The sequence below is a fragment of the Emys orbicularis genome, chromosome 1 (genome assembly GCF_028017835.1).
Source record: "Emys orbicularis isolate rEmyOrb1 chromosome 1, rEmyOrb1.hap1, whole genome shotgun sequence".
Taxonomy (NCBI): Eukaryota; Metazoa; Chordata; order Testudines; family Emydidae; genus Emys; species Emys orbicularis.
In genome coordinates this window covers 69,217,699-69,242,259 of record NC_088683.1, presented here as the reverse complement: position 1 = coordinate 69,242,259, position 24,561 = coordinate 69,217,699, and the positions used below count along the sequence as shown (strand labels likewise).

General features: G+C 41.9%; 1 protein-coding gene across 1 annotated transcript in view; it reads right to left on the bottom strand.

Moving 5' to 3' along the window:
- FRS2 (fibroblast growth factor receptor substrate 2) overlaps positions 1-23,003 on the bottom strand; it is an 87,416-nt gene extending 64,413 nt beyond the window's left edge. Inside the window, exon 1 of the mRNA XM_065414614.1 lies at positions 22,883-23,003. The gene's annotated coding sequence lies outside the window, so the exon portion shown is untranslated. The remainder of the gene's footprint in view (positions 1-22,882) is intronic.
- Positions 23,004-24,561: the final 1,558 nt, after the last annotated feature.

The window sequence follows — 24,561 nt, the reverse complement described above, 5'->3', positions numbered from 1 at the left end:
CCCCACATTGCTAAGGTAGTCTGTGGTCTTGTTTCTACATTCCACTACATGGGAGTTGAGTTAGGTAGAAGACATTTCCCTGTACAAATTAATTCTGCAAACACTGTGGAATTCATTTATGCACTATTTAAGGAGTGGCTGATTTCTTCAGCTTCATTAGATTTTGTTCTTCTTCAATCTATAGCACATCGCAGCCTTCCTATTTAGTGTACCGTCAGTTGGCCTATAGCCGACACACTGGAACTGCTGACCAGGGTGGATTTGATTTAAATCACTAGTCAGAAAGACTCTATTTAATCATGGATTTCTATATAAAAGTGCATTCTTGTTGGTTGTTATAACCTTAATACATATTCTTCACAACTCAGAGATAGATGTAGGTTTCATTTTTAGAAGATACACACTATACTTTTTTAAGTGATTTACTCTGAAAACTTTTCAGATTAGTTTTACAGCAATATCAGAAAATGAATGATTAGTTATTTCATTTACCAAAGGTAACTGAAGCAGATATTTATGAAGTCATTGGGAGGTGAACTATCTCCATTTCAACAGGTTAATCATTAATATTTGGAGGATTTTCTTACCATGCTGTATTAGGAGGAGATCACCACCAGACAGACGTTTAAATTGTTTTATTTAACTAAAACAACAACATTATGTATTCTGGATTTTCTTCTTCAACAGAAAACATAATATTTTAACAAAACAAGCATATGAATTTTTGAATTTAGTTAAATATTCAAGTTTTTTAAATTCATGTTTTGTTAAATTGTTTTTAACTAAAATAGTTACATGAATTTTTTTTTTTTTTTTTTTTTTTTTTTACAAAAACAAAAATTAAATTGACTATGTCAGCCAGGTCAACATGAGAAACTTAAAATATTGGCTTCTGCTGCTAACTCAGGCGTCTTCACCTCATTTTCCTGTTTATTCATAATCTGGAAAAGAAAAACAAGCTTCCCTGCTTTTTTCAGGTCCCAAATGATTTCTCAATTTGGAATGAATTAGTCCAAAGGAAGAAAATATTCTTTCTACATCGGCAGAAGAAGCTACTGCTGTTAAAAGTAAGATTATCACTTCAACAGTCTCTGAATCCAAGTGCTTAAGTGACTTCCACCAGTTCACTGGTGTGACTTTCTTTAAAACATCATCAGCAAACATGTATTTCTTGAATGGTTCTTTTTCCCAAACTGGATCTCTTTTACAGCCTGCTGACATTATAGGTTTTCCCTTCTAGTGAGAGAATGGTATGGTAGATCTCAAATCAATGAAGGCTACACTTGGAAAGACCTCAAGGCCATGGCTACACTTGAAACTCCAAAGCGCTGCCATGGGAGCGCTCCCGCGGCAGCGCTTTGAAGTGCGAGTGTGGTCGCGCGCCAGCACTGGGAGAGAGCTCTCCCAGCGCTGCAGGTACTCCACCTCCACAAGGGGATTAGCTTACAGTGCTGGGAGCATGGCTCCCAGCGCTGGGGCACTGTTTACGCTGGTGCTTTACAGCGCTGTAACTTGCTGCGCTCAGGGGGGGGGTTTTTCACACCCGAGTGAGAAAGTTGCAGCGCTGTAAAGTGCCAGTGTAGCCATAGCCCAAGTCTTCTGGAATATGCTGCTCAAACAGTTTTACTTTTGTTTCTACTGCCTGTCCCTCCCTTCTCACATTTATCTCCAGACTTCCACCCCCAAAACTCTTCTATTCATTGAACTTTTTGAAACTTTGCACTTTTAGAGAGAGGTAAAGGATTGACTCTGTGTACACAAATTTGCAGAGGGACAATAGGGTTGAGATCTGTTATTTCTCACCTCTATATATTATTTATTTAAAAACATTTTTGCTGTTAACAAGCATGTTATCTCTGGAGACACAAATCCACAGTTTGAGAACCGCAAAACTAAGCGTCTCTGATGGTATCTTCTAGACTGAGCACTGAGTACCACTGGGTAGATAGAAAGATTAACCTAAATAATTTATACAGAAGCCCCTGGAGCCCCATAAAATTGGGTCCCTAATCTATGAACTATTGGAACTCATTTACAAAATTTTCTTAAACATTACATGAATATATTGTCTCATACTATAGAATTAGAATTTATAATCCCTATTCCATTATGAGATATCTTTGAGCTATAATGTAACTTAATTAAAACTTAAGTTTTTGCCTCAAAAAGCATTTTATCAAAAAAAATCTGATTTAAATAAAAAAATAAAATAAAAATCCAATTTTTTTAAAAAATCATTTAAAAAAAAAATCACCCTGCTGCTGACCAGCCATCAAGGGAGTTAGGAGAACCAGACCCACCTGAATTTAGTCACTTGGAACATTTTGGTTTATGACTGGTTGTCAGTGCATCTAGCAGAGGTGAATGTTACAGAGTGGCCATGAAATTACAGACGTTTCCTTAGAATCATGGGAGGTTGACATCTTCCACAATGCTACGCGACTCCAAAAAAGCCTTTCAAAATCTCTCTCAGATCACTGCTTCAGAGACCTGTGCCAGAAATTATGGCATAAGTACCCCAAAAAAACCAATGCAACTGCAATGGAGTAATTAAGTGAATGCAGACTCAGGACAAAACTGCACCTAAAATGGCAGGGCTACCACGGTACGTATAGTACCACATATCCCACTCACTCAATTCTCTATGGAAGATGCAGTCTAACATACACAACCAGGCCATTCAAACGCGAGCTTTCAGAGTTTCCTCTGAGCCAAACTGAGGTTCCAGGAAATAACTATTGGTATAACTGGCGATCTAATCAAGATGCTACCTATCATATCACTAATGGATGGCATCTGAAAAACCTTTTCTGTTTTACCCCTTTTCATAGAACAGCTGCTAACACTTAAAGGATGCTGGACAAAAGGTTAACTTCCAAAACAGAAACACACACCTCTAGGGGCAGCGTGAGTGGGACTAATCTTGTAGTGGCACCAAGAGAGAAATTGAACATGAAGCTAGGAAATCTCAAAGTTCAGTTCTAACTTGGGCTCCTGCACTAATAGCAGAATCCTAAATGCCAGAACTGTAAACTGTTCTGATGAAAGCTCAGATTGAAACCAATTTATCATAAAATCATAGAAATGTGCAGCTGGAAGGGACCTTGAGAAGTCATCAAGTCCATCGCCCTGCACTGAGGCAGGACCAAGTAAACTGAGACCATCCCTGTCTGTTGTTTGTCCACCTTGCTCTAAAAAAAATCTCCAATGATGAGGCTTTCCACTTGGAAGCCTATTCCAGAATTTAACTACCCTTATAGTTAGAAAGTTTTTCCTACTACCTAACCTAACTCTCTCTTGCTGCAGATTAAGCCCATTACTTCCTGTCCTACCTTCAGTGGACATGGAGATCAATTAATTATAATCCTCATTATAACAGCCCTATTTGAAATGTGTTATCAGCTCCTCCTCCCGCCCCCCAAACACACACACACACACACACACCCCTACCTTCTTTTCTCAAGACTAAACATGCTGCTTTTCTCTCCATGCTGAAAGTAAATGTGAAGGGGCAGCAGTGTGGTACCACTGTCTCCTGAAGCACTGGAAAACAGACTGAAAATGAGCCAAAACTCCTGAGATTAGCAATCTCTGCTCCCTGTCAATCTAGATTAGGAAAAAAGCAATCAACCAATCTAGAATTAGAATTTGCAAGAAGAGAGTTAATTTACATTTGTCAATAGGGTTAAATTATGAGGCACCTGGCAGGAAGCTTCCTTTGATATAAAAGAATTTAACACCATACTTTTTATTAATAGTCTTTGCTACAGTTTCACTTATAGCAACTATAGGTTTATGAGCAAAATGAAACATCTCATTCCTTCCATTTCTATAATCTTCCTAAATGCCACAATGTTAAACATGGTCACTTTATAATTTGAAGTTTCATACTTGACTAGCTACCTCAAGTAGAGCATTCATGGAAGGTAGTCTGACTGAAAAATCCACTAATACTTTGTTTGGTGCTGGATTCATATCAAACATTTGTAGTGGTAAGTAAAAAAGCTCATTCTCAAAAGAACTCCAACCGACAGCCCAGAATGTCTACTGTTAGTGGCAGAGACACAGAAATACTCCAACTTTTCACCATAAATTGCTAGTTTTTAGTGTTCCATCATTCTTTCAAAGTGTTCTGCTATGTTTCCATGATTAATCTTAAAAACTCAAGAAAAAAAGTCAAGAACACTAAAGGACTCTGCAGCTACATTTCTTTAATTGGTACAGTATGCCATACACTTCAGAAAGTCATTTGGCACGCAACAACTCTAAAGCCTAACTGTTTAAATAACCTCATAAATACAGTATCTCACTTATCCCTCCCCACTAGGAAGGCTTAATATCTCTCAATACATGAAAGCTTACATTCTTTTCAGCTTCTGGGTTACATCCAAATTTTGACATTTTGAATGACTAGCATTTGTATACTCTAGTAATGGAAGAGCTGAATTTATTTAAGCCTGAATGCACTCATATGATGAAACAGAGAAAGCTGAAAATCTGTTTTACAGAAAAAGTATACAATCAGTAAACTATGAGCATTATCAAGAAAACAGAAGTTAATTTGTCATCTAAATTGTAGCAAATTGCCTCTTTTTACAAAACCATAATTTTAGATCTAAATCTACATAAAGACTGAAGTACCTTTCATAACTAGAATAAAGTCTCTCTCTAAAAAAAGAGCCACAAGCTTTTATGTAGAACATTTGAGACTGAAAGTAAAAATGTGAACATCCAGTCTAGATTTTCTCGCATGAAGAACAGAGTACAGGTTTTGGAATAAAATGTTGACTGTTATTTTAAGAAAGGAACTATGCAACTGTATATGGTTGTCAAACATTGCAGCACCTAAAGATATAGCAAATGGAACAAAAATAACTTTCAGAATTTTTATAAAGCAGAAGACATCCTTATTGAAGAATATAACTACTTGCTTTATACATATACTATTGCATTCATTCAAATTTTAATCATTTATGCCTAGGATTTAACATTTCAGAGAAGTATTACACTCAATCCTATTCTGACTTTAAATCAGTATAGAAGCCAGTTGATCTCTAGAGTTCCATTTCATCCATTCACCTTATATAATTAACAGAAAAGCATTTTATATTACAACATACAGAAGGCATAACAAGCTGGTTAATGTCACTCCATTTATTAGCATAAATGTATCCTGTCCTTGTCAATGCCCAGTTTTAATGCAACTCCTTTCCTTATTGCATAATACTAAATATCTGCCAACGTGAGGTTATCCAGGACATACAGGTTTGGTACAGAGTTGGGCAATGCTTCAACCCATTGCAGAAGTGGGACCCGCAAATACCCTAAACCACCACCTACCTAGACCTAAACATCTCTACTTTAAAATTAAAATTAAACTGACTATTTTATTTAATATCTGAAGTGTCTATAACTAATCAGGCTCATGCAGTATTATCTGTCCCACCAAAACTCCAACTTGGGGGGGGGGGGTTAAATCAGGAACTGGGATATCATAACTTCTAAAAAAACACAGTGAATGAAGAAAAACTGCAGTCAGTTATAATGGCAAGGTCCCAGAATGCATTAAAAGCTGGCATCCTCTCAGACCAACCATGCCTCAATTAAATACTTTTAAAAAATTTAAAGCAGAGGTTAAAGAATAATTACTTGTTTTAACTATAATCCATTGTACCAATATGAGTATCACGTAGGGTGATGAAGACCATGCAGTTTACCATATTAACTCAGTTAGATTTTTTTGGTTATGTTTTGTGTATAAAAAGAAAATTAATACTCAAATGACCAATGTCTTATAGTTTTGCAATTTATTATCTGGAAACTCCCAAACCAATGACTAGCCTAAATGCTGCACAATAAAAGCTAAGATATTAAGTGCTATCCTAATTGATTAAAGGTTTTAAACACCCAAAAGGCAAACACTTTGGGCCAAAACAGCAGATGAGGATCTGCCCCTTTAAGTTCTAAAATTCTACAAGTTATAAAAGTCAGATGCAACAGGTAAAGTTTGTCAGATGTTATGATGAATCTAGGCCCCAATCAATCTGAATGTCAACAAAATAAATTCCTGAAGAAAGAGGCAACAGGAGGACATCTTCAAAAGCTACTGATGAAGTAACTTTTGTAGCATTTGTCTATCTTGTTTATACCCCTAACAGAGGGCCTTTAACAGACTTTAATTTGATTTGAAAGTAGGTCTTGTTTCTAACAGATTGACCTCCTACTGTAGAGGGAACCAAACTGCTTTTAAAATACGTTTAGAAACTGTAACTATGTTTCAACTGACAGCTTAACAATAAATTCATCTTTTCACTGTCAGTAAACCGCAAACATTCAAAACATGAAGGCCTCAAACTCTTTACAGTAATTGGAATGGATTTAAAACTTTAAAAATATTCTGATGTTTTTATTTACCTTTTAGTTTTTGAGCCTTTAGGGTTCATGTTTAAGCTTTTCTCCACATTTGAGATCTAGGATTTTTTTTTTTTTTAAGAAAGAAAAGCGACAAAAAGAGTTAACCATAATCACTTAACTCCGAGAGCTCTGGGCTTTAAGAAGAGACACCAAATATTACAAAACTTGCAATGAAATCATGAGAGTTGGCAACATTGTGACTAAAATATCCACTTGGCCTTCCCAATTTCAAAAATGTGTTTCCTCATTAATTCTGCAGTAAGACCATTTAAAGGACAACTTGTTTAATATTAATTTTGTTCAAGTTTTAAACAAATATTTAGGTCATTTTCACCTCGGTCAGCAGATTAGTGATGACAACCTACTGTATTACTTCTCTCACCAAACCATATACCCTGGGCTCAAAAGTGTTTCAGAGACCAACCACATGCAAGAAATCACTGTTTGCAACCATTTACTTATGGTTATAAAAAGCCATCTTCCCCTCCCACAAAACCTTTATTGTATGGCATTGTCATAGTGACACCAATGAGCTCCCCCCCCACTATAGCTCAGTGGTTTGAGCATTGGCCTACTAAATCCAGGATTGTGAGTTCAATCCTTGAGGAGGCCATTTAGGGATGTGGGGCAAAAATCTGTCAGGGACAGCACGTGGTCCCGCTGTGAAGGCAGGGGACTGGACTTGACCTTTCAAGGTCCCTTCCAGTTCTATGAGATAGGTAAAAAGCACTTTGAATTACTAGGAAAGGGAACCAGGTTTGGAAGACTCACCCAACACACTTTTTCAGGCAGGTTAGTTATGTGCTTAAGTATAAGACTGTGGGATACGCCTATTAGAAGGAATAATTTACACTCACAAGACAGAGACCAAATGTGTGTCTATAATCGGAGGTACATAGTTGGCTTGCCTCCTTATCAGTTTAAGGAGGCAAGGTGGCAGGCCATGGCAGGCTTCAGGAATTGGTGCTTTATAAACACAGACAGACATGCTAGGGTACCTGAACATCATGAGGTCTGGTCAACATAACTACACCACTCAGGGGCGTGAAAAATCCACACTCCTGAGCATCATAGCTATGCTGACCTACCCTCGGTTGAGACACAACTAGGACAACAACTTGGTCTTCTTGTTGTGCATAGGCATAGATGTATATTACTTATTTATATTAATAAATAACAGTTCTCCAACTAAGATCAGGGCTCCACCGTGATAGGTGTTGTGCAACACATATTAAGCGATAGTCCCTATTCTGAAGGTATAAAATGTGGCATGGAAAGAAAGGCAACAGACATATAGGGTGGTGAGTGACATCAATGGCAGAGGAGTGGGGTTGGGTTTATGCACAAAAGGACAAGGGCAGAGAAGGAGGGAGGATAAGAATTAAACAGTGTTTTCATAGTAAGGAAAAAGAGCTCTAACTTGATGCAGTACACAAGGGGGACCTAGCAACTACAGAAGTAATTCTTAGCATCTGTCTTCTGTGTGGACTGCAGCAATATGGATGTCAAGAAGGCTGGGGAAGAGGCACGGAGGGTATGTCTACACTACAGGATTAATTCGAATTTATATAATTCGAATTTAGGAAACCGATTTTATAAATTCGAATGTATTCGGCCACACTAGGCACCATTAATTCGGTGGTTTGCGTCCAAGCTACCATAGTAGCATCGATTTCCAGAGCGTTGCATTGTGGGTAGCTTTTACATAGCTATCCCATAGTTCCCGCAGTCTCCACCCCCCTTGGAATACTGAGTTGAGACCCCAGTGCATGATGGGGCAAAAAACATTGTCGCAGGTAGTTCTGGGTACAGCCTCCCCCTCCCTCCCTGAAAGCAACGGCAGACAACCATTTCGCGCCTTTTTTCCTGAGTGAACTCTGCAGACTCCATTCTGCATCAAGCATGGATCCCGTTGTGCTCCAGAACGCAGTCTTGAACATTATAAACACCTCGCGCTTTCTCGTGGAGTTTATGCTTACACAGGACCAGAAAAAAGAGGCGAGGAGGAGGAGGCGGCGATTGCAGCGCAGCGACCAGCGTGATGAGGACATGGACACGGACACAGAATTCTCTGAGACCGCGGGCCCCGGTGCTTTGGAGATTATGATGTTAATGGGCCAGGTTATAGGCTTGGAACGCCGATTCTGGGCCCGGGAAACAAGCACAGACTGGTGGGACCGCATAGTGTTGCAGGTGTGGGACGATTCCCAGTGGCTGAGAAACTTTCGCATGCGTAAGGGCACTTTCATGGAACTTTGTGACTTGCTTTCCCCTGCCCTGAAGCGCCAGAATACCAAGATGAGAGCAGCCCTCACAGTTGAGAAGCGAGTGGCGATAGCCCTGTGGAAGCTTGCAACGCCAGACAGCTACCGGTCAGTCGGGAATCAATTTGGAGTGGGCAAATCTACTGTGGGGGCTGCTGTGATGCAAGTAGCCAAAGCAATCACGGAGGTGCTGCTACGAAAGGTAGTGACTCTGGGAAATGTGCAGGTCATAGTGGATGGCTTTGCTGCAATGGGATTCCCTAACTGTGGTGGGGCAATAGATGGAACCCATATTCCTATCTTGGCACCGGAGCACCAGGGTACCCAGTACATAAACCGCAAGGGGTACTTCTCAATGGTGCTGCAAGCACTTGTGGATCACAAGGGACGTTTCACCAACATCCATGTGGGCTGGCCGGGAAGGGTTCATGACGCTCGCGTCTTCAGGAACACCAATCTGTTTAAACGGCTGCAGCAAGGGACTTACTTTCCGGACCAGAAAATAACCGTGGGGGATGTTGAAATGCCAATTGTTATTCTTGGGGACCCAGCCTACCCCTTAATGCCATGGCTCATGAAGCCATACACAGGCAGCCTGGACAGGAGTCAGGAGTTGTTCAACTACAGGCTGAGCAAGTGCAGAATGGTGGTAGAATGTGCATTTGGCCGTTTAAAAGGTCGCTGGCGATCCTTATTGACTCGCTCAGACCTCAGCCAAACCAATATCCCCATTGTTATTACTGCTTGCTGTGTGCTTCACAATCTCTGTGAGAGCAAGGGGGAGACCTTTATGGCAGGGTGGGAGGCTGAGGCAAATCGCCTGGCTGCTGATTACTCGCAGCCAGACACCAGGGCGATTAGAAGAGCACACGATGAAGCGCTGCGCATTAGGGAAGCTTTGAAAACCAGTTTCATGACTGGCCAGGCTACAGTGTGAAATTTATGTTTGTTTATCCTTCCTGAAAACCCGCCCCCTTTATTGACTCATTCTCTGTAAGGAACCCACCCTCCCCCTTCCCCCAGCTTGCTTTCAAAGGAAATAAAGTCACCATTGTTTAAAAATCATTTATTCTTTATTAATTGATTATAAAAAGAGGGAGAGAACCTGAGTGGGGTTTGGGAGGAGGATCAGCGGGAAGGAAAAGCCCAGTAAAAAAAGGTTAAGAAAATGGCAGCCTTTTGCTTGGGCTGTCCACTGGGGTGGAATGGGAGGGTGTACGGAGCCTCCCCCCCCGTGTTCTTACACATCTGGGTGTGGAGGCTATGGAACATGGTGAGGAGGTAGGGGGGTTATACAGGGGCTGTAGCGGCACAGAACCTGAGTGGGGTTTGGGAGGAGGATCTGCGGGAAGGAAAAGCCCAGTAAAAAAAGGTTAAAAAAATGGCAGCCTTTTGCTTGGGCTGTCCACTGGGGTGGAATGGGAGGGTGTACGGAGCCTCCCCCCCCGTGTTCTTACACGTCTGGGTGTGGAGGCTATGGAACATGGTGAGGAGGTAGGGGGGTTATACAGGGGCTGTAGCGGCACTCTGTTCTCCAGCAGCCGTTCCTGAAGCTCCACCAGACGCCGGAGCATGTCTGTTTGCTCACGCAGCAGCCCCAGCGTTGCTTCCCGACTCCTCTGATCTTCCTGCCGCCACCTCTCATCTCGAGCGTCTCTCCTCTCCTCACGTTGGTCCCTTCTGTCCTCACGTTGGTCCCTCATGTCCTCACGTTGGTCCCTCCTGTCCTCACGGTCACTGGCTTCTTTCCTATACTTGCAAACCGTCTCCTTCCACTCATTCAGATGAGCTCTTTCATTCCTGGTGGATTGCATGATTTCGGAAAACATCTCTTCTCTCGTCTTTTTTTTACGACGCCTTATCTGGGATAGCCTTCGGGAAGGAGGAGGGAGGCTTGAAACATTTGCACCTGCTGGAGGGAGTGAAAAAAGGAGAGAATTTTTTTAAAAGATACATTTTTCAGAACAATGCTTATACTCTTTCACGGTGTATACTATTCACATTACATAGCACATGTGATTTCTGTGCAAGGTCGCATTTTGCCTCTTAATATTGAGTGCCTGTGGCTTTGCTGCTAGAGATCACAGACGCAGGTCGGGGCAACAGAATTCACCTTGCATGCTGCCATGGTAAGCCACTGTCTTTAGGCTTCTGCGCCCTGCTTTCCCACATACCAAGCAAAGCCCGTTGTGCTGCAGTTTTCCTGTTAGCTTGTTTTCTGCTGCTGAAGGTTAACACCCCCCCCCCCATCCAATTCTCTGGGATGAGTGCTTTCTCCCTCCCCCCACCGCGTGGCTGGTATCAGGGAAGATCCCTGCAGGAACCAAACTAACACCCCCCCCCCCACCCGCCATGAATTCTCTGGGATGAGTGCTTTCTCCCTCCCCCCCACCGCGTGGCTGGTATCAGGGAAGATCCCTGCAGGAACCAAACTAACACCACCCCCCCGCCCCCCACCCGCCATGAATTCTCTGGGATGAGTGCTTTCTCCCTCCCCCCACCGCCTGGCTGGTATCAGGGAAGATCCCTGCTAGCAAAACGCGAAAAGCTCTGGGCCAATCCTCCCCCCCCCTTTGCACTTGGCTAAATGCAGGGAAGGATTTCTTTTCAGCCACAGGCAAACAGCCCAGTAGGAACGGCCACCTCAGTCCCCTTAATTAAATTCCCTTATTTCAACCAGGTTACCCTAAGCGATATCACTCTCCTGAGGATTACACAGCAAGATAAAGAACGGATGTTGCTTGAATGCCAGCAAACACCGGGACCATACGCTGCCAGGCTCTGTCAGGCAATGATACCAGATTACTTGCTACTAGCATGGCGTGGTCAAGTGTCCTACCATGGAGGACGGAATAAGGCTGCACTGCCCAGAAACCTTGTGGCAAGGCTTTTGGAGTACCTCCAGGAGAGCTTCATGGAGATGTCCCTGGAGGATTTCCGCTCCATCCCCAGACATGTTAACAGACTTTTCCAGTAGCTGTACTGGCTGCGAATGCATCCCAAGTGCTCAGGGCAAATTAATCATTAAAAATGCTTGCTTTTAAACCATGTTTTCTATTTTAAAAGGTAAACTCACCTGAGGTCCCTTCCATGGGGTCATGGTCTTGGGTGCTGGCTTGGGAGGCTTGGGAGGGTACTTCAGTCAGGGTGAGAAACAGTTCCTGGCTGTTGGGGAGAACGGAGAGCTGGGTGCTCTCTGCCAGCTCGTCCTCGTCCTCCTCCTCTTCCCCTTCCACGGAATCATCAGGTGTACCTGATGAGATTATCCCCAGCTCGGAATCCACAGTCAGAGGTGGGGTAGTGGTGGCGGCCCCCCCTAGAAATGCATTTAGCTCAGCGTAGAAGCGGCATGTCCGCGGCTCTGACCCGGAGCGACCGTTTGCCTCCTTTGCTTTTTGATAGGCTTGTCTGAGCTCCTTGACTTTCACGCGGCACTGATCTGTGTCCCTATTGTGGCCTCTCTCCATCATGCCCTTGGAAATTTTTTCATAAGTTTTGGCATTTCGTCTTTTCGAACGCAGTTCAGCTAGCACTGAATCCTCTCCCCATATAGAGATCAAATCCAGTACCTCCTGTACGGTCCATGCTGGTGCTCTTTTTCGATTATCAGCCTGCATGGTTACCTGTGCTGATGAGCTCTCTGTGGTCACCTGTGCTCTCCACGCTGTGCAAACAGGAAATGAAATTCAAATGTTCCCGGGGCTTTTCCTGTCCACCTGGCCAGTGCATGCGAGTTCAGATTGCTGGCCAGAGCGGTCACAATGGTGCACTGTGGGATAGCTCCTGGAGGCCAATAACATCGAATTGCGGCCACACTAACGCTAATTCGAATTGACAAATTCGATTTTGGCGCTACTCCGCTCGTCGGGGTGGAGTACAGAAATCGAATTAAAGGGCCCTTTAATTCGAATTAAATGGCTTCGTTGTGTGGACGGGTCAAGCGTTAATTCGAATTAAGGCAGCTAAATCCGAATTAAAGTCGTAGTGTAGACCAGGCCTTACAGTAGTCAAAGTAGTAAATAAGGTGTGACGCTGTATGGAATATGGGTGACTGCAATGAATCTTACAATAGGTGCCATGTAAGGTATCAGTGGAAAAGTTATGATTTGCTAAATATGCTTATTTATATGTATCACCTTTGTATCGCAAGTTATAAATGTGTGTGATATATTGAGATCTCATATGTGCTGTGGATCTGGGTGACACACCAAAACAGATTGGCATCAACACTATCCAGCCTGTTTAATGGCCCATCAAGGGCACTCAGCTGTACAATGAACCCACTGAGAGAAACTGTGGCTACACCTATCAGTCTGCAGGACATGTAGGGACATGCCTGTGGACAGGGGACTCCGAGTGCTTTTCCACATGCTGAGAGCTTGTGTTTGGGACAGAGGATGTACAAGCCACATAGCAAAGGATATAAAAAGGCAGCTGCATCTTCTCCATTTTGTCTTCAAACCTGCTTCTCACCTTGGAGTAACTTCTCTACAAACTGAAGCTTTGAATAAAGGACTGATACAACCATTCAAATTTTGCATGTGTTCCAAAGGGACTTTACAAGACAGTAAACTCACCAATGCTGCTAAGAACCTGAAATATGGACTCTGAAGTCTATATATTTATCTGATTGTGTTGACCATTTAACAACTCTCTTCTTTCTCTTTTTGTTTACAATAAAACCTTTAGTTTTAGATACTAAAAGACTGACTGGCAGCGTGGTATTTTGGGTAAGATCCAAACTAGTCTTGATCTGGTAATGTGGCTGGCCTTTCGGGGATCGGAAGAACATTTTGTAGTGTCTAGAGTTTTAAATAACTTCTCACTTTATTAGACTTATTTGCTGATTGGGAGCCAGAGACTGGAATGCAATAAAGGGGGCTGTATGATTTCTTTTTTTCTTTTTTTTAAGCTTCTTGATAACCAGTATGAGGGATCAGGAGCTCAGTTTGTGACTGATTAGTGACTAACTAGTGTTAGCCACAAGTTTGGGGAGCATCTGCTCTCCTTTTTGCCTGCCCTGATCTTGGCATTTTCAGTGTGGGCTACCCTGACACCTCAAGTCACATAAGGACCTGAACGAGAACTTTAGCTGTGAAGATAAAAAGAAAGGACTTATCTTGGAAACATTTTGGAGAAAGAGGCAGCTGTATTTGGACAAAAAACATGGATGTGCAGGTCCAGGGAGAGAATGTAACCAAAGACAACTCCCAGGTTATTGGCCCGAGTGACAGGGAGGATGGTGGTATTTGTCAGCAGTGATTGAAAATGGTGAGGGAATGAGCAGAGATTGGAAGGGAAGAGGAGTTCAGTTTAGGCCACATTAGTCTTAAGATGACTGCAAGAAATCGAGCAGGAGATGCAAGATTGGATGGTGGCACACAAATCAGGAGGTGATGCAGTCACCAAAAAAGGCTGAGTACTGCGTAAGTGATTCATAGAAATGGTGCATGAAGTGGAGTGTAGAGGGGCAGTCAGGTGTGTCTCACCCAGTTTTAAATAAATTTTGGACTGGCATATTGCACTGGTTAATAGTTGTACAGTTATCAAGCATTCTTAAAACTACAATACCCACCTGGGGAAGTGAGGAAACAGAAGAAACAGATTGACAGAGCGAGATGGGTACCCAGAAGTCACCTACTACAGGACAGGCCCAATAAGGAAAATAACAGAACACCACGGGCCATCACGTACAGCCAAAACCTCTCCAGCGCATCATCAACGATCTACAACCTATCCTGGAAAATGATCCCTCTCTCTCACAGACCTTGGGAGGCAGGCCAGTCCTCTCTTACAGAGAGGTCCCCAACCTGAAGCAAATACTCACCAGCAACTACACCCCACACCACAGAAACACGAACCCAGGAACCAATCTCTGTAACAAACCTCGTTGCCTACTCTGTCCCCATATCTACTCTAGCAACACCATCAGAGGACCCAACCACATGAGCCACACCATCAGGGGCTCATTCACCTGCGCATCTACTAACGTGATATATGCCATCATGTGCCAGCAATGCCCCTCTGCCATGTACATTGAACAAACCGGACAGTCTCTACGTAAAAGAATAAATGGACACAAATCAGACATCAGGAATGGTAACATACAAAAGCCAGTAGGAAAACACTTCAATCTCCCTGGACATTCTATAACAGATTTAAAAGTAGCCATCCTTCCAAAAAAAAAAAAAAAAAAAAAACCTTCAAAAACAGACTTCAAAGAGAAACTGCAGTGCTACAATTCATTCGCAAATTTAACACCATTAAATTGGGCTTGAACAGGGACTGGGAGTGGCTGGTTCACTACAAAAGCAATTTTCCCTCTCTTGGTATTGACACCTCCTCATCAGTTATTGGGAGTGGACCACATCCACCCTGATTGAATTGGCCCTGTCAACACTGGTTCTCCACTTGTAAGGTAACTCCCTTCTCTTCGTGTGTCAGTATATTTATGCCTGCATCTGTAATTTTCACTCCATGCATCTGAAGAAGTGTTTTTTTTACCCACAAAAGCTTATACCCAAATAAATCTGTTAGGCTTTAAGGTTCCACCAGACTCCTCGTTGTTTTTGTGGATACAGACTAACACGGCTACCCCTCTGATAGTTGTACAGTTCTTACTGCTGAGGAGGATTAGATTTGTTTTTTCAGTTACCATTTTTGCTGTAATTTAAAAGCAATATCATTCTGTAGATTAAGGAAATAATTACATCTGCAAATCAATATTTGAAATAATATTTAATACAGCCCATCAAAAGTCTGAAATATTCTGTAGCCTTAATGCTTGGCTGAAAAAAACTAACATCTAAGTGACACTGAGTAGAGCTAGAGGATTATTTTTTGTTTTTTAAAAACAATTTTTTATAATATTTACATTTGCACTTTTAAACACTGATTTTTAAAAAGAAATGTCTTTTTTTATATAAATACGACTGTCTCTAAAATGTCAGAAGAATTTTAACATTCTTCTCTGAATTAGTCCTAGTCCTCCCTGTGTTGCTTGGTATCTTAATTTGCCTTTGGTTTCAAAACTGTAGGCTTGCCAAGAACTATTCCTTTCAAAACCTCAGGAATTCCATTACTAGTTTTAAGCTAAATTAAAGGAAAATAGAAGCATTCAACGCATAGCAAAACTATGTACAAAGTGTTTGTTGATAGTCATAAATAGACTGAAAAATTTAGACATGTCTGAAAGACAACTGCTGTATAGTCAGCTCTGTTTTGCTCTGCTATGCAACTAAATAAAGAACTATTGCTGTCACTTCAAGTAAGTTCAGCGTACGATGCATTTGTACTGAACTGGAATATAGCAAACACTAGAGATCATTCATTCTTCACTTGAAACAGTTTATATATAAAACCGAGTTTGCATTTCTGTGAAGTACAGTGGGAGTTCCTCTAAAATTATTGCTTCAATGTCTCCATGAGGGGCAAAGGTGTCACTAGTTTCTAAAGACACAGCAAAAACAGCCAACTCTCCATCACATTCAAGATTTCCTCTAGAACGCTTGTTCTACCACACAAAAAATAAAATAAAGCCATTCCATACTAGGAATACTTGTACAATTAAGGAAATGTTGTCAACTAGCATGAAGATGAAAATACAATTGTCAGGTTCTTAACTAGTATTATATTGATTATTGACATCCATATTTTAACATTTAAGTACAATCATCCAAATGTTTAAGCAATTAATTATAATCATTATTAGTAATTGTATAGCGGTAATACTGAAAATGTCTCCATCCAGAGTGGGATGACATTGTGCTAGATGCTGTACAAACATGTTGGAAGGCATGGCCTCTCCCCCAAAGTGTTTACAAACCAACTTGCTTGAAAAATAATGTTTGCAGTTATAGGATCAATCAAGGATAAGCAATTCGGCAAATAAGTCTGTGGGGTGACATAACAGTTTGTTGGACCACACCATAGTAATCACCAGAATTATCGGCAAGGCAACATGATTTAAATTCCAGCTCTGAAGACAAGTTAAAGAACTTTGATCAACTGTTGCAAACTACAGAATTCCAGCTTCCAGCATACCAGGATAGAGGGTCCATTTTCTCTTTGAAAGAGAGGCAGGAAATTACAGCAACTTTTCACCATTGAGCCAGCACACAGTAATGGATCAGTGGTTTACACTAACCGTCATCTGCTGTATGAATGACTGCAGCAGCATCTCAGCTCTGCCAGTACCAATACCACCATGAAGAAAAACCAACGGAGAGGAGTCAAGGAAAAAGAAGGTCTTCTCTTAGAACTAAAAATGTGATGATCAAACCCCTCTTGAATTTGAGTAGTCATCCAAAAAACTTGCAGTATTACAAATATGCCAACTGCCGTATAGTACTTGGCTTTTATTATAGGTATAGATATTTCAAAAAAGTAGTAGTTCTGAAGCACACATTTTCCTGAACAAAAGTCACAAAGTCAAATATACACAGAAAGAAATATGAATACCTTAAAAAAAGCCAAATGCTTATTGAACAAACTTAAAAAATGAAGTTTACATCCAACAAACTAATTCACTTGCAGTAGAGAATATTTCCTCTTTGACTTACTACATAGTGTGAAAGAGAAGGTAGATAAAACCTAAAAATGTACTTGAGACCTTGATTCAGAAGTGTACTGTAATAGGACTGTTTCCACACAAACCAGGTATCATTAACTTAAAAGCGAATCAGTGACATATGGGAACAGAACCCAGGTCTTGACACCCAATTCTCTGCTCCAACCACTGAACCACGCTCATGGATTTGACAGCACCTTGGGTAAAGCCAAAACAAGTTGTGTGGGTAACAGATGTGATGTCCTAGACAGAAAGACAGCAGCTGGTCACAACAATGCAGGAGCACCACTCTGTCCTCACCAAGCAGTGTGCAGAATATTGTCAAGGCCAACCACACCAAAATCATGAGCCAAGCCCCCAAACAAATCATGAGATTTTTAAAAATAAATAAATGTGGGGTTCTTTTTATTCACCCTTTGGTTTTTGAGTCATTAGCATCCATATTTGCAAACTCTTCTCCCCAACCATGACAACTAGAAACTTTTGTTTTGCAACTCAGCTAGAAGCAATGAAGTGGTAAGAGCAGAAGATAGTGGTATGCCAGAGAATACATCACAGATCCAAGTATAAAGAGAATGAGTTTGTATACACTGATTACGACAGAAAAAGTCTATTAACAGAAAATTTTAAATCCATCCCCCTTAAACATTTTTATAGTGGAACAGTTTAGAGCTGCTGTATTTCAACTTCCACACAATCAGAATATTAACTTCTGTTATACCAAGAAATTTGACCACCGTTGACAATCGTTTCTCTGTGTATGTGAAAGAGTTATTTTGAAGATGTCAATGTGATCAATTTTACTGACAGAGAGAGAGCACATACACACACCCCTTTACCACATTGTAGAGTCTTACCATTTCCTGGGTAGACGTTTTAATTCACTGCTGCATCTGCCATAAATGCTAAATTAAGAATCATTGTTTCAGGAACCTATTTGCATTATGAATGATCACTGCCAAAATATAAACCACACTAATGTAAATACATAGAAAATTATAACAAATGTAGCAACACTAAAAAGGTCAACTTATACTGAAGCCTCTTATTAATTTAGGTGGTAGGGATGTTGTGATTCTTCATGCCTTTAAGAACATGCACATATTCAACAGATTTGTCCCTCCTAACCTCACCACCAAAAGTTTCTCAGTTAAACTGATTAAAGCTGGTTGTCAAACATAATGCCCATGGGCTGGATATGGTGTGCATGATGTATTTACATTTCCCACAGGACATGTTCAGACTGTGTAGAATTTCAGCTCTCTTTTTCTTCTTTAAATAAGTTCCTAATCCTAATAGTTTAAAAAAAAAAAAAAAAAGTTTGTAAATGTGAACTTAGCTAAACTGCTGCAATGACAGGTGCCTGAGTCTGCAGACAGCTGGAAACAGTGACTGAGGAGCATGCACTCCCCTTCTTCCTATTAATCTCATGGGGGGGGGAAGCCTGGTGGCTCAGATCTAAAATCCAGTGACAACATTTCAGTGTCAACATCAACTATTTTCAGCTGATCATTTTCATGGATAGAATGGGGAAGGGGGTGTGGGAGGTAAGCTTACAAGGAGGTGGGAAATGGGAGTTGTTTCAGGTAGGGAAATGCAGAGGGAAAACAGAGTAAACAAACAGGGAAGATGGAGAGAGAAAGAAAGGAGATTGGGGGGGAAAACAGAGGGCAGAAACAGTGGCTCTAAAAGGGGGGCATATTTTTCCTACTGAATGTTGCTGAATGTGACAATAAAGTACTAAAAGAAGAGTACCTAAGTTTAGTTACTACAAAAAGGGCAGATCCTTCCCTTGATCTCACTCCAAAGCTCCTAGTGACATCAATGTCAGACTGGTCTGGATCGAGAAGAATCTGAAGTCCTCTATGCCCCAGACCATGAACCATAATTTAACATGCAATTCAGCCCTCTGAGCCAAATGAGTTTGACACCCCAGAATTAAAGATATGTAGTATTTTTCAGTCTACGGTTGCTAAAAAGTTTACCAATACCTAACACAAATAGAGCTCTATTCATGATTTTAGTAAGTTAAAAAATAAACTTGTTTCAATTAAAGTTTAAGTGTTGTCGTAAATTTTTGGAAACTTAACAACTGCTGACGTGCAAAACCCAGAAAATGAAATCATCTACAAACTGATCAACTTCACTGTTTTAGTTTCATTCTCCATGTTGAATAAAATGCAAAACAGCAGCAGCATAAATGTTGAGTTAACTATTATACCCCTAGCTGAGAGATCCAAATAGTCACAGCTCAAACTGGCTGCAGTTTTTTAACTTGCCGAACATCAACACAAGGCCCTATGCACCATTTATGCCCACTTCAACCCCAAATTAAAGATATATGGGATTTAAATGTTGCTTTAGGAAGTGCCCTGTTAACTGGCCCCTCTAATCAGTCATGAATTTCATCCACTATCTTAAGAGCTGCATTCTTTAAACTATAAGGCCTGATCCATTGCTCACTGCAGTCAATGGGAATGAACTGATTTCAACAGGTTCTGATTGGACACATAGTGAAATGGATGTAACTGCATTCATAATTAGTTTGGAACCACCAAGAAGTCTCTCAGAGTACTGAATAAGAATAAAGAATATATGCAGCAAGATTAAATTATGTTACAAAAAGTAACTTATTTTTAGAACATTCGATTTAGCAGGGTATAATTTCCAGGTAGTTCACTGACTGAGCACTAACAACAGTACAGAACACAGAATAGACATGTATAATCATATCAATTCAAGCAGACAAAATCCTGCAAATTTACATGCTTAATTTTACGTACCCGAATAGCCCGACTGACTTCAAAGGAACTAATGTGTAAAATTAAGCACATATGTAAAAGTGTTTGCAGGACAGATTATGCAAACACAAATGTTAATATACATTAAGTGTCAAATATTTTATTTTTCCTGACAAAAATGATTGGCAATAGATAGGATCAGCACTTATTTACTTTTTAGAGTTATTTTTAATGTTAAAAGATGGCAAAATGGCAAACATGAATCAGTCGTAGAGTACTTATGAAGACAAAGAAATGAGGTAGTTGAACACAGTAAGTCAAAACAAGCTAGAACTATTTATTGATTACTTAATAAACAACCAGGGGGAATTTGCCACTATAAATATACTTCAGTTAGGTATGTCTTTTCATACATGTGTACATACAGGATTACTTTTTGGTACATCTTGAAAATCCCCTCCCCACCTACCTATGTCAGATGACTTATTTGTCACTTATCAGTCTGAGTGCTAAATTACTTTTAGTCTCAAAGTAGTGCTTGCGACAGCTCTGCAGAGGGATGACCCTGGGAAGGATCAGGTTGTCCTCTAATGAACTGATTAGCCTTGCTACTCTGAGCATACGTAATTCCACCAAATACAGCAAATTTTCAGGTAAAATTAAACTAAACTTCTTTCCTCCACACTCATTTCAAATCTGAAGTCTTGACAACCTTACAAGGAGATGGTCCACAGAAAAATTGCAGTATAATCTTAAACAACTAAATTGACCACCTTGTGATTAAAATAAACAAGCATGAAAGTAAGCAAAAATCATGAAAAGAAGTTTAGCTAGACATATATTTGCAGGAATATTGTTTCAATAAGCATTTTCAATTTTTCTTGACACAGAATCATATGAACTAAGGAGTTGTTAGTTAAGGAGCGACATCCAAATTAGAGTCAAATAAGGAAGGGAACGAAATTTATTAATATTAGTATTGCACTGGTAAATTTATTCCAATATAAACACATTTCCTTTTAAACAAAAAAAAACAGCAAATACATTTATAAAGCACTGTATGTTTTCAGTGCAGTATTTAACCGAGGAAAATATACAACAGAGTCAACTTGCAGAATTCATGCTGACTTCAGTAGGAATATAGGGCATTTACTGGATCTGAACCCACATGTCTTAATACCAGACCATCGCAAATGCACCACAAAAACATGCAATAATGTATACAGCTCATCATCTCCCAAAAAGAAAAAAAATGACAACATAGTTACCAGATTATAAAAGTGGTATTTTAAAGTAGAAGGGCTACGAATATTTTAAGGCTGTTTAAAACCAAAATAAGTTATTCAGAAAAACTATATGCACATTATGCTAAATGTCACTTACGTATTAGTGTTCAGTCAAAAGAGTTAAGAAGTTTTAGAGGAGTATATTTACAAAAGAGTCATTAGGAAATGAAATCATCAGAAAAAACTACTAATACAAAATATTGAGGTTACACTGGAGAAAATTACAAATACAAAACTCTTCCCAATATTAAGCCTAACTTCTATTATGTACATGCACCACAACTGAAAGGTATATCATTCTATGACTTAAGTGTCAACTAAAATTTTAAGTGGTACCTGAATATGATCATTGGTTTCTATGGATTGCCAATGAAAGGAAGATTAAAATTAGCTAAGAATTTTCTCAAAATGTTAAAACTCAGTATTGCAGACATAGCACTTAGAAAGTTGCAAAACTGTCATAGAACTGATTTAAACAAAAAGCTGGTCTAAACCTTAGCTATAGCAGACCTGGTGGTCCACTATAATTAACTAGGATGTGAGACACCATTTGCACCGTTTAACTTTCTGAGGCCAATCCTAGCAGGAGATTACAAAAAGGGAATTTTCTACTTGAAATATTAGGCATAACTTTTAATATATTTTCACTGACAGAGGTAAATTTTCAGAATCCCCGCCCCATCCACATATATCAGACACTTCTGCTATTTTGGCACTAACTCATCAATCTAGTTAAATTCAGAATTAGTTTTGAGAGTCAGGACCAGTACCTTTAAAGTTCCAGGACTACTGGGCGTCCTGGAGTTAATACACCACAATCAGGGACATGCAATAGCAAACATACTAGTCCTAAGATGCACATTATAGAAGCAGTAACAGCTACAGAGGGAACCTTGACAGGACACACAGGGTAAGTAAGGCTGACCCAGCAGGCAAATCAGCTGGTGAATGGTCTGCAAGCCCAGGGACCACACCATACAGGAGCTGCCTCCAGTAAACCCACACACAAGACAGCTTTTAGGGCTCACCTTTGTTTTTACAGTCATTTCTGACCTCCCCCAACTCCTCCCCACACTCACTCCACCCCCACTGGCAACACACGCAACGACAGGTTAGCTAGGGTGACCAGATGTCCCGATTTTATAGGGACAGTCCCAATTTTGGGGTCTTTTTCTTATATAGGCTCTTATTACCCCCACACCCTGGTCCCGATTTTTTACACTTGCTGTCTGGTCACCCTAAGGTTAGCCCCCAAGCAAACCAAACCCAACCCCTCACCTGAGCCCTACACGGCGATGGTCTCCAGCCCTACACTCGCCTCAGCGACTTGACAACCCCACGCTCGGCCCCCCAAGCACGGCGGCAGGTCCCCCTCCCCCCACTGACAGAAACACGTCCCCAGCCCGGCCCCCCTCTCCCAGCGGCACGTCGCTCCCCAAGGGACGCCCAGAACAGGGCCAATAGGGAGCAGCGGCTCCCGCAGCCCAGGACTCTCCCACTGGCACCAGTCACCGCCAGGAAGAGCCGGGCCGGGCCCCAGGACGCTGCGCCCCCAGAAGCCGGCTGCGGGCACCCGGGGGAAGGCGCCGGGCCCTGCCCAGCACTTACATTCTCCATGAGCCCAGGACTGGCCGCGAAACTGGCAGGGGCGGGACCGGACCGGGCCGAGCCTCCGGGGGCGGGGAGACCGCGGCGCTCTGTCCTTCCACAGCCCCGGCAACAACTGCAACTCTCGATAGCGGCAGCAGCAGGGCCTCGCTCTGGGCCGGACTCTACCCGGGACAACTTCCGGGGCAAGCACCACAACTTCTTCCGGGGCCAGGGAGGGGGTGTGATTCTGGGAAGGGGCTCGGGGCGTCTCTGACAGGGAGAGCCATGGGCTCACGCGGGGCGGGAGGAGCCGCTCATTGGGAGCACGCGCTTGGGTAGCGGCGGCCTCGCTCTCGCGCTAACAGTTTATCCCAAGTGCTGCCTGTCTGAGCTAATTTACATATTCCTACGTAACCCTGAACTCCAGCGCACGGGCCGTCGTGCGGGGCTGAGCCTGCCCACCGCACCCCACCTGGGGTCGGGCAGGCTGCAAGATCTGGCGTGTCACTGCCCTGCTGGCGCAGCCGGACTCTCAGTGCACAATGTAGTGAGGCGCTTGGGCTGTGCGAGGGTCTGCGGGTCATCTCATGCTGGAGCCGCCCCAGGAGACTCGGATCCTCGCGGCATATTAAGCGCTGACAGTGGCTTTGATGGTGTAAAAGTCGCAGCCCATGCCTCAAAGAAATTGCTAAAGAAAACAGCTAAGCGGCCTAGGAGGAAGAACTAGGAATTCTGCGTGTGTCAGTTACTGTTTTCTGCTGGGCAACAGAGAAGTGCGTTTGCCAGGCCCATTCCTGAGAAGGGCTGCCAGAAGTTTCCTTGTAGAAACTTACTGATTTTGCACGTTTGAAAAGATGAGGCACAAGGGTTTTAAATTGCTTTTTCATTACTTGTGAATGGACACCAAGAAGTTGATTTCTGTAGTGTTTAGATGTTGTTTTATTAAGCTTCAAACACTGTAAAAATGTATCTTCATGTGCTTTTTAAAATGTTGATGTATATAAAATTATAAAGAGGGAGCAATATAGTTAATAAAAATGAAGATGAAAAAGGAGGAATGATGAAAATAGAAATGATGGGTATGTCTACAGTGCAGTAGACACCCTCAGCTAGCTTCAGGGTTGTTTAATTGTGGTGTAGAGCAGTGGTTCTCAATCAGGGGTACTCTGGCGGTATGCAGAGGTTCTCTAAGGAGTATGTCAACTCATCTAGGTATTTGCCTAGTTTTACAACAGGCTACATAAAAAGCACTAGCAAAGTCAGTACAAACTAAGGGCATGGCTACACTTGCAGATGTAGAGCACTGAGAGTTAAACCAGCCCTCGGACAGTGCAGTAGGGAAAACGCTGCAGTGTGTCCATACTGTCAGCTGCAAGTGCACTGGCGTGGCCACATTTGCAGCACTTGCAGCGACATTGGGAGCGGTGCATTATGGGCAGCTATCCCACAGAGCACCTCTTCCCATTCTGGCACTGTGGCTTGTGGGAAGGGGGTAGGGGGTGCGGGGCATTCTGGGTCCTGTCCCAACGCCCTGTGATGCATCAATTCGCATCCCAGCATTCCCTGTGCTTCCGTCCACATTTGGTGCTATCTTTCAACTTTTGTACTGTGCGCTCTGTCTTCCCTTTCGGTTTGCGGGAATGGATCCCGAAGTGCTGAGGAATATGCTGATGGGTCTCGCCAGCACGTCACGTTTG